At 45.9% G+C, this 15,334-nt stretch overlaps 1 protein-coding gene and 1 long non-coding RNA gene across 2 annotated transcripts in view; one reads left to right on the top strand and one right to left on the bottom strand.

Moving 5' to 3' along the window:
* LOC143956597 (uncharacterized) overlaps positions 1-13,196 on the top strand; it is a 69,587-nt gene extending 56,391 nt beyond the window's left edge. The window contains exons 2-3 of the long non-coding RNA XR_013269961.1: positions 8,880-8,991; positions 13,073-13,196. This is a non-coding gene — a long non-coding RNA (uncharacterized LOC143956597). The remainder of the gene's footprint in view (positions 1-8,879; positions 8,992-13,072) is intronic.
* The window catches only part of TMEM179 (transmembrane protein 179), a 64,555-nt gene continuing 62,200 nt past the window's right edge, over positions 12,980-15,334 (bottom strand). Inside the window, exon 5 of the transcript XR_013269960.1 lies at positions 12,980-13,238. The gene's annotated coding sequence lies outside the window, so the exon portion shown is untranslated. The remainder of the gene's footprint in view (positions 13,239-15,334) is intronic.

Here is a 15,334-nt window from a genome sequence, read left to right as displayed (position 1 = left end):
GGCCATAGACAAGTCAAAAACCGATTGTTCTGTCAATCGAAAAATGAAAAAACTGCATACATATTCACATAGTAGGTGATGTAAAAAAAAGACACAAGTCCATCAAGTCCAAACTATAATTGTGCCATCATTTGTTTCAATCTTCTAAACAAAGTCCATCATGTATGGTCAGGCACTTTAGATTGTGGCACAAAAATCACGTGTCGCAGCCGGCACACTAATAATGACCGGACCCATCTATATCCTACCTTAGATGGGAACTCAAAAAGGTAAAAAAGTCAGCACTAGAAAAAGACAACCTACTGGCAGCTGGCATAAAAAGGTCAATATACAAGTCTCCAGTCTAAACTTTGTGTGTAATGCCACGCTGAAAATTTAAAATATAACATATGTGAACAAATTAAAACACTAAGGTTCGGACCCCTTTACTAGCTCAGTATATACCAGAAATATGGGGTACAAATATTTTTCTAGCACAGGGGTCTCCAAACTTACTAAAGAAAGGTCCATGGCTGCATTCACACTATTGCGAATTGGATGTGGGTTTCACCTGGTTTCGTCAGGAGATTGTGACCGACTTTCAATGGAGCCGATTCACACATCTCCAGAGCGGCTCTGGTGTGGATTGCACAGTCCTGCATGTCTTCTGGTCCATTTCAGGTCCGAAGTCAGCCAAAACTTTGGACCGAAATTGGACCTGAAACAGTGAACAGGGATGCACCGGACCCCTGCTGTGAGGGGCTCCATACTGCAGTGTGAACCCAGCCTCAGACATTAAAGAGGAGCTGCACCTTTAAAAAAAATTATTAAAAGCCAGCAGCTACAAATACTGCAGCTGCTGACTTTTAATAAATGGACACTTACCTGTCCCGGGGTCCAGCGATGTCGGCGGCAGATGACGAGCAATCGCTCGTCTCTCCGCTGCCCCCCCCGCCATCCTCTGTCAGGGAATTGGGAAGTGAAGCGTTCCGGCTTCACTGCCCAGTTCCCTACTGCGCATGTGCGAGTCACGCTGCGCGTCTCCAATGGTCCCCGCTGTGTCCTGGGAACTGTGTGTTTCCCAGAACACAACAGGGGGCAGGGCATCTGCGGCTAGCTTGTCCCGGAAGTAGGTGCAGATACCTGGATTATCCAGGTATCTGCATCCCCCCCCCCCTGAAAGGGGCCAATTGTGGCACCGGAGGGGGGGAGGGATCAGATGAGCGGACCTTCCACTTTAGGGTGAAGGTCCGCTTTAAGAGGGCCAGACTGTGGCCAGTGGGTATATAAAATGCCTCATCTTTGGTATTATGGGAGGAATAGTGCCCCATCATGGGTGTCAGTGGGATGAACAGTGCTATATCATTGCTGTAAGTCGAGGGAATAGTGCCCCATTCATTGGGGTCAATGGGAGGAATGGTGCCCCATCGTTTGTGTTGGTGGGAGTAATAGTGCCCCATCATTACTATCAGTTTGAGGAATAATGCCCATCGTTGGTATAAGTGGGAGGAATAGTGCCCCATCCTTCGTGTCAGTGGGAGGAATAGTGCCCCATCCTTAGTGTCAGTGGGAGGAATAGTGCCCCATCCTTAGTGTCAGTGGGAGGAATAGCGCCCCGTCATTCCTATCAGTGGGCGGAATAGTGCTCCATCATTGGTATTAGTGGGAGGAATAGAGCCCCATTGGTGGTGTCAGAAGTAAGAATAGTGCCCTATTGTTGGTTTTAGCAGGACTAATGCCCCATCATCCCTATCAGTGGCAGGAATAGTGGCCCATCATTGGTATCAGTGGAAGGTACAGTATAGAGCCCCATCATTGATATCAGTGGGAGGAAGAGTGCCCCATCATTGGTATTAGTGGGAGGAATAGAGCCCCATGGTTTTTGTCAGTAGGGGAATAGTGCCCTATTGTTGTTTTTAGCAGGAGGACTAATGCCCCATCATTCCTATCAGTGGCATGAATAGTGTTCCATCATTGGCATCAGTGGAAGGTATAGTGCCCCATCGTTTGTGTTAGTGGGGAGAATAGTGCCACATCAATCCTGTCAGTGGGAGGGATAGTGCCCCATCATTGGTGTCAGTGGGGGGAATAGTGTCCCATCCTTGGTGTGGGTGGGAGTAATAGTACTCCATCATTGGTGTCAGTGGGATGAATAGTGCTCCATCATTGATGTCAGTTGGAAGAATAGTGTCCCATTGTTTGTGTCAGTGGAAGGATAAGTACCCCATCATTCCTATTAGTGGAAGGAATAGTGCCCCATTAGTGTCAGTGGGAGGAATAGTGCCCCATCCTTAGTGTGGGTGGGGGTAATAGTACTCCATCATTGCTGTCAGTGGGGGGGTGAATAGTGCCCCATCATTTGTGTCAGTGGGAGAAATAGTGCCCCATTCTTGTGTCAGTGGGAGGAATAGTGCCCCATTCTTGTGTCAGTGGGAGGAATAGTGCCCTGTTGCTGGAGCCAGTGGATGAATTGGTGCCCCAAGGGCCTGATAAATGCGAGCAAGATCAGATGGGCCGCATTTGGAGACCACTGGCCTAGCACATTCAATGTCAACTGTCAAAGCAGGTTGCTGGCTTCACTCACTTACTGCTTACACACTTTTTGACTTGGCTTACTTTTCTATCCCAATACAATCACAATCAAAATGTCTCTGTCATCTTTAAAGTGTTTGTTACCCCAACATTTTATATTCCTGATATGTGGCTGCTGTACCATGTGCGTGTATGAGAAAGTCTCTGGTTCTCTTTGTATTGCTTCCTTTATGTGAAATCCCTCCTGGTGTTCCTGTCAGGCCCTGTGCGTTCCCATTAAAAACCGACCACACTAAGCAGGAGAGCACATTGTGGTCAGATCTCTAGCTATGCTGGAAGCTTAGTGTGCTCTCCTCCAATGATCAGACTTGTCCTGACACGCCCCCTGCTGAACAGCCATTCATGGTGAAGCTCAATATGCTGCTGCTTCTCCTCCTCCCAGTTCTTATGCAGCTGGGAACAGAGGGAATGTGATCACTTATAAAAAAAAAAAGGGGGGGGGGGATTGTATTTATAATGGTTTTTATTTTTATATCTATACAAATATGTTTTGCCTTTCATTTCTATTTTCAACAGAATAGGTTGTCTTACAAGGTGATCATTTACAATCACTTTAAGCCTTTGTGAATAAGGTTCATTTTCCTTACATCCTATAATAACTGGATGTCCACTTGCTTTTTGCCACACAACCGTACCCTGATTTGAATTCCACCACCGATCCTGAATATAAATCTACAGCCACAAGCACTTAAAGAGGAAGTAAACCCTGATGAGTTTACTTCCTCTTTCATTCCCTGCAAAGGCAAAGCATAATGGACTACTATGCATCGCATCGCATTGCATAGTAGTCCATTATGTGTCACTTACCTGACACAGGAGCCAGCGAAGTCACCACTGTCCCCTGTAGTCCGGCGCATCCATCTTCTCGGTGGGGTCTCGCAGCTCCGCCGCTGTCATTCGGCGAAGCCGCGATGACGTCACTCCCGCGCATGCGCACGGGAGCCGACACGCGCATGATTGGAGCAGAGATCGGTGTTCACTAAGACAAAGCCCAGCCCCCTACAGTTAGTAACACGCCCCTAGGAACACTTAACCCCTACACTGCCACCCCCTGGTTAACCCCTTCACTGCCAGTGTCATTTACACAGGAATCACTGCATTTGTATAGCACTGATTGCTGTATAAATGACAATGGTCCCAAAAATGTCCGATGTGTCCGCCATAATGTCGCAGTCACAATAAAAATCGCTGATCGCCGCCATTACTAGTAAAAAAAAAAATATTAATAAAAATGCCATAAAACTATCCCCTATTTTGTAAACGCTATAACTTTTGCGCAAACCGATCAATAATCGCTTATTGCAATTTTTTTTACCAAAAATATGTAGAAGAATACGTATCGGCCTAAACTGAGGGGGAAAAATGTTTTTTTAGATATTTTTGGGGGATATTTATTATAACAAAAAGTAAAAAAGAATGCGTTTTTTTTCAAAATTGTCGCTCTATTTTTGTTTATAGCGCAAAAAATAAAAACCGCAGGGGTTATCAAATACCACCAAAGGGAAGCTCTATTTGTGGGGGGAAAAAAGGACGTCAATTTTGTTTGGGAGCCACGTCGCCACGACCGCGCAATTGTCAGTTAAAGTGGTTGTAAACCCTTACAACACACTTTGACCTACAGGTAAGCCTAGATTAAGGCTTACCTGTAGGCCCAAGAAATATCTCCTAAACCTATACGGTTTAGGAGATATTTGTCCGAAGACAGGCACCGCGCGTGTCGGCTCCCATGTGCATGCGCGGGAGTGACGTCATTGCGGCTTTGCCGAATGACAGCGGCGGAGCTGTGAGACCCCACCGAGAAGATGGATGCGCTGGACTACAGGTGACAGCGGTGACTTCGCTGGCTCCTGTGTCAGGTAAGTGACACAAAATGGACTACTATGCGATGCGATGCATAGTAGTCCATTATGCTTTATCTTTGCAGGGAATGAAAGAGGAAGTAAACTCCTCAGGGTTTACTTCCTCTTTAAAGCGACACAGTGCCGAATCTCAAAAAAGTGGTCTGGTCTTAAGCCAGCAAAATGGTCCGGGGCTGAAAGTGGTTAAAAATTGCATTGTTTAAAGGTATTGCTTAAGCTGAAGCAGAATCGTAAGAAATCTTAATATAAAAAAAAAAAATAGCAGAAGAGACATGTGAAGGTCCTTGAGGGCAAAGAAGAATATTAAAAAAGAGAAATTAAACTGGGAGAAAGAGGTGAAATATATGCAGAAAATGCACTGAACCGAACCAAATGTCCCGCAGCAAAGGTAATCTCCTTAAAGGGAACTCTGTCTGGGCTGAATTACTTTTATGCATGTTTTCCATCTCAGCAAATGAGACTTGGAAATGGCTCTGACAGTACGATATTAGCAGTGTGATCCAGAGCGTACGCTTTTAAGCCATTTGAAAGCAAATGTTATATTTATTGCATCTTTAGAGGACAATAAAAAGGAAGGAAAAAGTTATATTTCAATGTAATAAAAGGTTACAGTTAACATCACTTTGAAATGGTAGAACTGGATCTACGGGGCAGTGTGCGTGTGTGTGTGTGTGTGCGTGTGTGTGTGTGACAATAAACACACCGAAAAAGTCAGGCTATCAAGGGAGAAGCTGATGGGTTGACCTCCTTCTGAAAATGCTAGTTGCCTGGCTGTAGCCCCGACCCTCTGGTTTTATTAATCTGCAGGTCACTGATCTAGAACAAATACGCAGATCGAAAAAGGTCAAACTCTTCTGCATACAGCCGTGGCCAAAAGTTTTGAGAACAACACAAATATAAATTTTCACAAAGTCTGCAGCTTCAGTGTTGTCAGATCTTTTTTGTCAGATGCTACTATGGTATATTGAAGTATAATTACCGTATTTATCGGCGTATAACACGCACCCCAAGTTTAGGAGGGCATTTTAAGGAAAAAACTTTTAGGAGTGCCGTTTGCAGCTTGCCAGTGTCATTTGCAGCTTGCCCAGTGCCATTTGCAGCTTGCTAGTGTCATTTGCAGCTTGCTCAGCATCATTTGCAGCTTGCCTAGCGACATTTGCAGCGTGCCAGTGTCATTTGCAGCTTGCCCAGCGCCATTTGCAGCTTGCCAGTGTCATTTGCAGCTTGCCCAGTGTCATTTGCAGCTTGCCTAGCGCCATTTGCAACGTGCCAGTGTCACTTGCAGCTTGCCCAGCGCCATTTGCAGCTTGCCAGTGTCATTTGCAGCTTGCCTAGCGCCATTTGCAACGTGCCAGTGTCACTTGCAGCTTGCCCAGCGCCATTTGCAGCTTGCCAGTGTCATTTGCAGCTTGCCCAGCACTGTTTGCCGCCTTGCCCACGTTTAAATTTCCCGCCGCCGAGACAGACCGAGCGAGCGCCACCGAAAAAGACAGAGCCCACTGTACTGTGTACTCGGCTCGGCTCGGCTCCCAGTCCCACCCAGTCTGGGCGCTCTGCAATTTTTCGACGCCACTCGCTATTTTCGGCTCACAGACAGTGGGGATCGGCATATAACACACACCCACGACTTTCCCCCGATTTTAAGGCGGAAAAAGTGTGTATTATACGTCGATAAATACGGTACAAGCATTTCATACGTGTCAAAGTCTTTTATTGACAATTACTTTAAGTTTATGCAAAGAGTCAATATTTGTAGTGTTGACCCTTCTTTTTCAAGACCTCTGCAATTCACCCTGGCATGTCAATCAACTTCTGGATCACATTCTGACTGATGGAAGCCCATTCTTGCATAATCGATGCTTGGAGGTTGTCGGGTCATTTTTATTCACATGACTCTTGAGGAGTGACCACAAGTTTTCAATGGGATTAAGGTCTGGGAATTTTCCTGGGCATGGACTCAAAATAGTTTTTTTTTGTGTTTTTTTTAGGGCTGTGGAAATTAAAGATGAATTCCTCGATTAATCGATTCATTTTTTGATTGATCAAAATTCATTTGATCGGTACTCACCTCTCCGCCGGCTTTCAGGTCTTCAGGGAGTTCCTGTCGGAGATCCGGTGATGTCGAGGACATCGACGTCACTGGACTCCCCCCCCCCTTCCCCAAGTGTCTCCTTCTGCTAACGAAGGGAAGGGGGGAGGAGTTCGGTGACGTCGAAGTTCTGATTGAATGTAACGCGTACGGGGGAGGAGCTACGCATGACGTCCCCCGCTGCTGCCCTACGGAACTAACACGATTGTCGGCTTTACATGCTGTGTTTTTATCATCTTTATGTGAGTAGTTTGTGCTTGAACACAAAAATGTAATCTTATACTTAAGCTTAGATCTTTTCTCTCTACCCATGACCTGCTGTCCTTGCTGAGATCTAAGGAGACGTGAGAGAAGTTTATGGTCCATGTTAACCCTTTTGATACCCGCTTGCATGACCACCTGTTTGCACAGGGGTCCATGCCATAAGGTGAGAGTGATTAGTTAGACTGGAGGTGGAGGGATTGTCACGGTACTGTGGGAAAAAAAAAAAGATTTCCGTCAGTGCTACAGTTTTAATTTAAAACGTATCATGGATTGATACCAAGTCATGGATTGTGGAAACTAACTAGTGTCGGGTGATTTGTATATAGTGTATACCACATTTACCACTGACTAATGCAGAGTTGCAATGCAAGGAGATCAGCTAAAAGTAGTTGGATCTGTATGTGCGTTATCATTAATCGAAATTTGTCGATTAATCGATTTTACAAAAATTGATTAATCGAACACGAAAATTTTAATAGAAACAGCCCTATTTTTTTCCCCAAGCCACTTAGTTATCACCTTTTCTTTATGGAAAGGTGCCCCATCATACTGGAAAAAGCATTGTTCCTCAACAAACTGTTGGATGGTTGGTAGAAGTTGCCCTCGAAGGATGTTTTTGTACCATTCTTTATTCATGGCAGTGTTCTTGGGCAAAATTGTGAGTGAGCCCATTCCCTTGGCTGAGAAGCCACCCCACACATGAATGGTCTCAGGATCCTTTACTGTTGGCGTAACAAAGGACTGATGGCAGCCCTCAACTTTTCCTCTCCTCTACCTTTTGCACAACATCAGTCTGTCCCTGATGTTTTTCCTGGAGAGAAGTGGCTTCTTTGCTGCCCTTCTTGCCACCAAGCCACCCTCCAAATGTCTTCTCCTCACCATGCATACAGATGCACTCAGGGCGGTCTTTAATATTGATTGGACCCTGGGCAAAACTTTTCTTGGGGGGGCCCCCCCATGCAGTTTTCGCTCTCCACCTTCTCTGAGACATACAATAAATAGCAGCTAGGCTCAAAATCAGTTTACTGAGTCAGATCAGTCAGCTATACGATTGGTTGCCAGAGGTTACAGTGTATCATTACCATTCACTGACTGGTTACTAGAGGTTACAGCACACATTATGGCTCACTGATTAGTTACTAGAGGTTACAGCACATAATTTCTGCTTTTTGATTGGCTGCTAGAGATTACTGTGGATATGACCTCAGGGGGCAAGAAATACATATCAATGCTGCCGGCCGCCGCTATTTACAAATTAATGCCACTGCTATTTACATATGAATGCCGGTAATTTACATGTAAACACAGGGTCTGCAAGTGAGTCATCTGTACACAACAAAAGGGAAGAGCTGGGCAGCATTAGTAGCAGCACTTCACACTGAGATATCCGGACACAGCACGGGACTAAAACCTCAAGGGATGAGGGAATTTAAACCAGGATAGTTGGCAAGTATGAGGCAGCTGCATTGGGCCCCACAACAATGACAGGGCCCAGGGCAGCTGCCCCTTTTGCCCTGCCTTAAAACGGCCCTGGATGCACCCACACCTGCCTGCTGCCATTCCTGAGCAAGCTCTGCACTGATGGTGCCCTGATTCCGCAGCTGAATCAACTGCAGGAGACGGTCCTGGAGCTTGCTGGACTTTCTTGGGTGCTCCGAAGCCTTCTTCACAATTGCAGTGGAAATATTTTTGATGGGATTAAATTCATTTTTTTTATGGCAAAGAGGGACTTTAAAATTAATTGCATTTCATCAGATCACTCTTCATAACATTCTGAAGTATATGCAAAATGCCATCATAAAAAGTGAGGCAGCAGACTTTGTGAAAATTAATATTTTTGTCATTCTCAAAACTTTTGGCCACGGCTGTACTTGTCAGTTACCCAAAGTATTGAAGCATAGGGTTCAGAGTGATGGCCAAGGTGCTAGCATTTACAGCAGCGGCCAGCAATCTCGTCACAGGTTCCATTTAAATACTTTCAATCAGAATGCTTTATGGCAAAGGTTACATATACAGCAGATGACAAATGTTTCGTTGTAGGATATCATTGAGTCTGTAAGAGTTTGAATCCCCTGGCTGTGATTGCTCTTTTGCAGATGCCTTCTTCGATTTTACGAAGGAAGCCTCTAGATAAAGCAGATGTAAGTGGCCAACAGAAACCTGAAAGGAGGGTGCGTTTCAGAGAACCAGAGGTAATCTACTTGCATGGTAAGGAAACAGTACATAGCTATGTATGGTAATGTATGGTAATGTATAGTGTATCTTTCCCTATATCTAATTGTATCCAGCAGGTGGCAATATAGAGCTTATGTGCATAGCTGTTTCACCCTACCTAGCTAAAATGTCATTTTCAGTCCCTGATAATTGTTCTTGTATGTAAATCAAAAACATATTTCCTGTAATCCAAAGAGTTCAGCATTGTCCTTCCCCAGTCCAAAGATGTTCTTCGGTGCTGTGCTCCCATATCGCCACCTGGGACCGATATCCTGCACATATGCAGTTATCCTGCTGGTCTCTGCCAGTTCTATTGGTCCTGGTAGAGATCCATGGCATGTCTGTGAATGCATGCAATCCCGGCTGTGTCAAGTCCTATAAACTTGCAGAGATCTGCTGTTCTGAACCCAGACAGGGATTTCTTGAGTCTTTGTGCATGCGCAGACAAGCTACGGATCTCTGCCAGATAGACTCATGGTATGTCTGCACATGGGTGAGATGCCATCCTGGATACAGCATCTACAGTATCTTCACCTAGGCATGGATGCAGAAAGTGAAAGGTGGAAATATATATATATATACAGGCATACCCCACATTTAACCCTTTCATGACTAAGCCTATTTTTGGAATTTGGTGTTTACAAGATAAAATCCATATTTTTTGCTAGAAAATTACTTGGAACCCCCAAACATTATATATATTTTTTTAGCAGAGGCTCTAGAGAATAAAACGGCGATTGTTGCAATATTTTATGTCACACGGTATTTGCGCAGTGGTGTTTTAAACGCAACTTTTTGGGAAAAGGGACACTTTCATGAATAAAAAAAAAACAAAACAGTAAAATTAGCCCAATTTTTTTGCGTAATGTGAAAGATAATGTTATGCCGAGTAAATAGATACCAAACATGTCACACTTTATAATTGCGCGCACTTGTAGATTGACGACAAAGTACGGTACCTAAAAATCTCAATAGGCGACGCTTTAAAAATTTTTTACGGTTACCAGGTTAGCGTTACAGAGGAGGTCTACTGCTAGAATTATTGCTCTCGCTCTGACGATCGCGGCGATTCCTCACATGTGTGATTTGAACACTGTACATACGCGGGCGCGACTTCCGTATGCGTTTTCTTTGCTTCGCGAGCTCGCGGGGACGGCGGGCGCTTTGAAATTTTTTTTTTTATTTTTTTATTTATTTTAAAATGACTAAATTGTTTAAAAAAAAAAAAAAAAAAAATTGATCACTTTTATTGCTGTCACAAGGAATGTAAACATCCCTTGTGACAGTAATAGGTGGTGACAGGTACTCTTTATGGAGGGATCGGGGGTCTAAAAGACCCCCCACCCCTCCTTTACACTTCAATGTATTCAGATCGCCGAAAACGGCGATTCTGAATACCGGATATTTTTTTAAAACCGGCGCCATTGGCAGCCGAGAAAACGGGAAGTGACGTCATGACGTCGCTTCCGTGTTTACGATGAGGAGACTGGAACGAAGCCGATTACGGCTTCGTTCCAGTTCCTCCCCAGCAGCCAGAGCCGACAGATCGCTAATCGGTGCTCCCGATCGAGCGGGAGCACCGGTAACAGCGGCGAGAGGCAGCAGGAGGGGGGGACGTCCCCTCCCGCTCCTCCGGCATAACAGCCGAGCGGCTTTTAGCCGCATCGGTTGTTATGGCTGGAAAGCCAATCGCACGCTGTAAAAAACGGTACCGGGATGATGCCTGCAGGTGCGGGCATCATCCCGGTATACCCCCCGGAAGCCGAGTACGCACATCTGCGTACGCTCGGCGGGAAGGGGTTAAGTACACAATGGGGTTTATTTACTAAAGCTGAAAAGTGCAAAATCAGGCTCACTTCTGCAAAGAAACCAATGAGCTTCCAGATTTTATTACCAAAGCTTATGTGAACAAGCTGGGATTAGAAGCTCATTGGTTTCTATGCAAAAGTGAGCCTGATTTTGCACTTTCCAGCTTTATTAAATAAACCCCATTGTGTACTTAAAAGTGGGGTATGTCTGTATATACAGTATATGTATACATATAGCACTGACCCCCAAAGGAGCTGCTGGTTATATTTGGGATATATTTTTCGGCAGAAAAAACTGTATTTATAATATAAAAGTGCATGCAGGGCACTGCACAGACCACTAGGGACAAAGGGGGTGTGTAATTTTTTTATACAGTACTGTAATCTGTAAGACAGTACTGTGTGTGTTTTTACTTTTTTGAATTTGACGCCGATCTCCGCTCCCGTGCGCCGTAACGTCGCAGGGAACGGAGCTCGGCGGCACTCGGGCACTGTGTGAATTGAGCGGAGGATGGCTTGATCACACAGCAGGGGGACATCGCTGGATCCAGGGGACAAGGTAAGTAACTCTCCCTGTGTCCTCTCTGTATCCAGCGATGCGATCCCCGAGTCTGGCTCGGGGTTACCGTTAGTGGAACTAAAATCCCAACCCGAGCCAGACTCGGGATTACCGCTAAGGAGGTTAATGGAGGGTAGAGGGTTAGGGATGAGTTCAGGCACTTAAATTGCAAGGTTAAAGTATTAAGAGAATCCAGAGAATGAAACTGTTTCACAACTGGATTCAACAACCCCCGGATAGACCTCTCTCACCAGGCCTAGCAGCCAGCGGGATGCTCGCCAAAGACTCTGCCACAGACTTGTGAGATACACTTGAACGTTACTGAGGGATGTGGATGAATTGAAATAACTGACAGACGGTACCAGTTTCTCTCAGCCGATCCGGTGATACCATATGAGTGTTGATCCAGGTTGCGTCCTTCAACTAAGCCTCCAGGCTCCTTCAGAGAAGTCAGCCTTGCACACGGTCTTCTCCTGAAAGAGTCCTCACCTGGGGTTCTTCAGTTGCTGGGCCTTTCCCTTCTGACGAGATGGCATCGGACCATCCCTGGATCAATAGGCCGGAAATTCACTCGGGCCTTCAGTTGCGTTGCCTCAGGCCAGCCAGCCCCAAGACAAAGGATGCATGGTTCCGCACCCCAAGCCAGGAGGGCCAGGGGGCCGGGTCAGGAGGACCATAGACGGAAAAATAAAGAAGAAGACCCTCACCACATGGTGTCGGTACCTTAAATACCACCCCCCAGAATGTACAGCAGGAAAACCCTCCCACTGGGCTGGTTCTGAGAGATAAGTGGCATTCAATGCATCCAGCTAGACTGCGTTTCTACTCTTCCCACTGGTGACAGTGATACCTGCGGTCAAGGAGAACCCAGTGCAACCCAGCTAGACTAGTACTGAAAGTAGAGAAATAATCCCAAAACCCAACTGTAGCTTCAGCCAGGCAACTTAATTTTACAAAAACAATAGCGCCTGCTCATCAGGAGCCTTCGATACCTATATATATATATATATATATATATTTAAAAAATAAATACAATTGTGTAAGTGGGGGGGGTAGAAGAGAGGAAATTGTATTTGTATAATTGAATCCATTTTAAATTTAATTTAACCCATTTTATTTATGGGTGAAGGTCTCCTTTAAAGTGCACATCCAAGCATTAATCAAACTGACCCCCATACCTCCCTTTCCCCTATAGAACATATATCAGCATTATTTTATTTTCTCTTTTACCTTGTTCTTGTAGCCAGAAACAACTTTTGTTATTCCCCATAAAATGCTCAACAGACTAAAATTTCATAGAGGCAGCTGCTATGAACTCATTGACATAGGCATGCCCCCAGAACTACACTGCCCAAAAGCCCTTTCCTTACACTCAGTGTATGGGCAGGTTCTTGGAAGTCAAGGCAGCATCTTTCTTGTGCTGGGAAAGAAATCAATGTATGCATGTGGAGAGGGATAGAGAGGGGCCGGGGATAGGCTGAGTTTTTTAGTCCAGCAGGCAGGGTTTACTTCCTCTTTAAGTGACACAATCAGAAAGCAGGTATAGAAATATTTCTCAAGGGTGGAGTTACATTTTAAACCTCCCTACACAAAATCAAGACTTGTACTCTGAAAATTGCATTTCTATGAAATATTTTTACATTTGTTTTGCTGATTACATTGTAACATCGCCTTGTTTCTAAGGATTGTTTTCTGCTTTTCTTTGCAGCCAGCCACCATTGTTCCGGCGGCGTATTGTCGCTCCTGATAATCGGTGTTTGTGTTTTGCTGATCATGGCCGCGCTTCTGTATTGTCACCACGTGCAGCTGGGCTTCAGCGCGTTCAAATCGAGATTCGTAATCTTCGTTCTCCGCTTAAAACACAATGCTGCAATCTGTTGGAATCTGTTTAGGAAGCAACAATAGTATTTCCACATCTTGTAAGCCCGGAAAAACTGAGCGATTGTATCAACAACAACAACAACAACAACGCATCTTTCACAAAATTCTTTATAAAACTGAAACAAATCCAAAAAAATGTAACAGAGGACATAATCACTCTAATAGTGATGGGGATCATTTCTGCAGAAGAATAGACTACACCCGATCAATGGTGGATAAGGATGAGGACAATCCCGTTTTATCTGCTATATGGACAATTCTGTCTCTTTTCTCCTGAAAGGTTAAACTGTTACTAAAGGACGTTTTTTTTTGTTGTGTAAAAGTATCTTATACACGCTTACTCTGTGCAACAATATTGCACAGAAAGGTCACTTACCTTCACTACTGTCAGTCCCCCCGCCCGCGCTATCTGCTCCTCCCTCCTTAGCAAGTCAGGTGATAAGGATGCACCCATGTGTGTGTGCTTCCGAGCCAGGCTGTGTGCATCCACTGACACACTTAGTGCCAGTGATGTGTGTAATACTGCCCCCCATTGGATAGTTTCCGTCCTGTACTGCGCTTGCGCAGTACGGAGGACAGGGATCAGCTGAACATCCCCGAAGATAAATGGCGCCTGTGCAGTGAGTCCAGGTTCAAGCCACACCATCCAAGTGGACAGAGTGTCAGAATAAAAAATAGCCGAGCGAAGCGAGGCCGTGCCCAAAGCGTGGCGAGCGAAGCGAGGCCGTGCCCAAAGCGTGGCGAGCGAAGCGAGGCCGTGCCCAAAGCGTGGCGAGGGAAGCGAGGCCGTGCCCAAAGCATGGCGAGCGAAGCGAGGCCGTGCCCGAAGCGTGGCGAGCGAAGCGAGGCCGTGCCCGAAGCGTGGCGAGCGAAGCGAGGCCGTGCCCCGAAGCGTGGCGAGCAAAGCGAGGCCGTGCCCCGAAGCGTGGATAGCGAAGTGTGGCGTGCAAAGCGAGGCCGTGCCCTGAAGCGTGGTGAGCGAAGCAAGGCCGTGCCCCGAAGCGTGGCGAGTGAAGCGAGGCCGTGCCCGAAGCGTGGCAAGTGAAGCGAGGCCGTGCCTGAAGCGTGGCGAGCGAAGCGGGGCCTTGCCCGAAGCGTGGCAAGCAAAGCGAGGCTGTGCCCAAAGCGTGGCAAGCAAAGCGAGGCTGTGCCCGAAGTGTGGCGAGCGAAGCGAGGCGAGGGGCCCTGTCACTATGTGCTAACGTATGTCCACTTGGATGGTGGGGTTTGCACCTGGACTCAGTGCGCAGGCGCCGTTCTTCTTCGGAGACTTTCAGAGTCTCTTTGTCCTCCGTACTGCGCAAGCGCTGCGCCTGGACAGTACGGGGCAGACACTATCCGATGGCCGGACAGTTTTTGCAGAACACCGGTAACCCGTGACCCCCGCTCTTACTCTTTACAGGAGCTTTGCTGACAGCAGCAGGAACATAGAAAAACAGGGAGGGCGCACCGACCTTGCAAATTACCAAAGATAAAATGTATTTAAATAATAAAAGCGAGAGTCATACTCACAAACAAACATTGAAAAGAAGATTTAATTTTTTAATTTAAGATTTAACATTGCTCCAAAAATTCGGAACTGTGTCTTCTGGACAATGGTTAGAGCAATGTTAAGCCTTCTTTTCAATGTTTGTTTGTATGACTTGCTTTTATTATTAAAATACATGTTATCTTTGGTAATGCGCAAGGTCGGTGCGCCCTTCCATGTTTTTCTATGTTTCAGCTCTAAGGACACCCATTGTTCTGAGGAGGGCAGCAAGACCTTTGACTTCCCTTATTTTATCCAGAGGGTTGGCTACACCACTTACACAAGGACTACGCTCCTGAGCGCAGCAGATTGTTTTGTGTTGACAGCAGCAGGAGCCCGTGGCTCCACTGCCCTCGGTGTCTCCTGTGAAAGCAGTTTGAGGGGAGCAGTTTTGGGGTCAAGGCATCACTGGAGTGGGGACAGGAGCCAGGTAAGTGTTTAGGGCTGGGGGTGGGTAGGACAGCTGTTGGGTCATTTTTTAATTTAATGCAGAGAATTCATAAAGATAAAAATCAACCTTCAGCGTTTAGAACCACTTTAAGAGAAATGTACTGTATTTTC

Source organism: Lithobates pipiens, unplaced genomic scaffold, assembly GCF_037356315.1.
Source record: "Lithobates pipiens isolate NorthernLeopardFrog02 unplaced genomic scaffold, aLitPip1_a1.2 Scaffold_37, whole genome shotgun sequence".
Lineage (NCBI taxonomy): Eukaryota > Metazoa > Chordata > Amphibia > Anura > Ranidae > Lithobates > Lithobates pipiens.
Note: the sequence above shows the minus strand (reverse complement) of the source record. Positions and strands in the feature narration are given on the sequence as shown.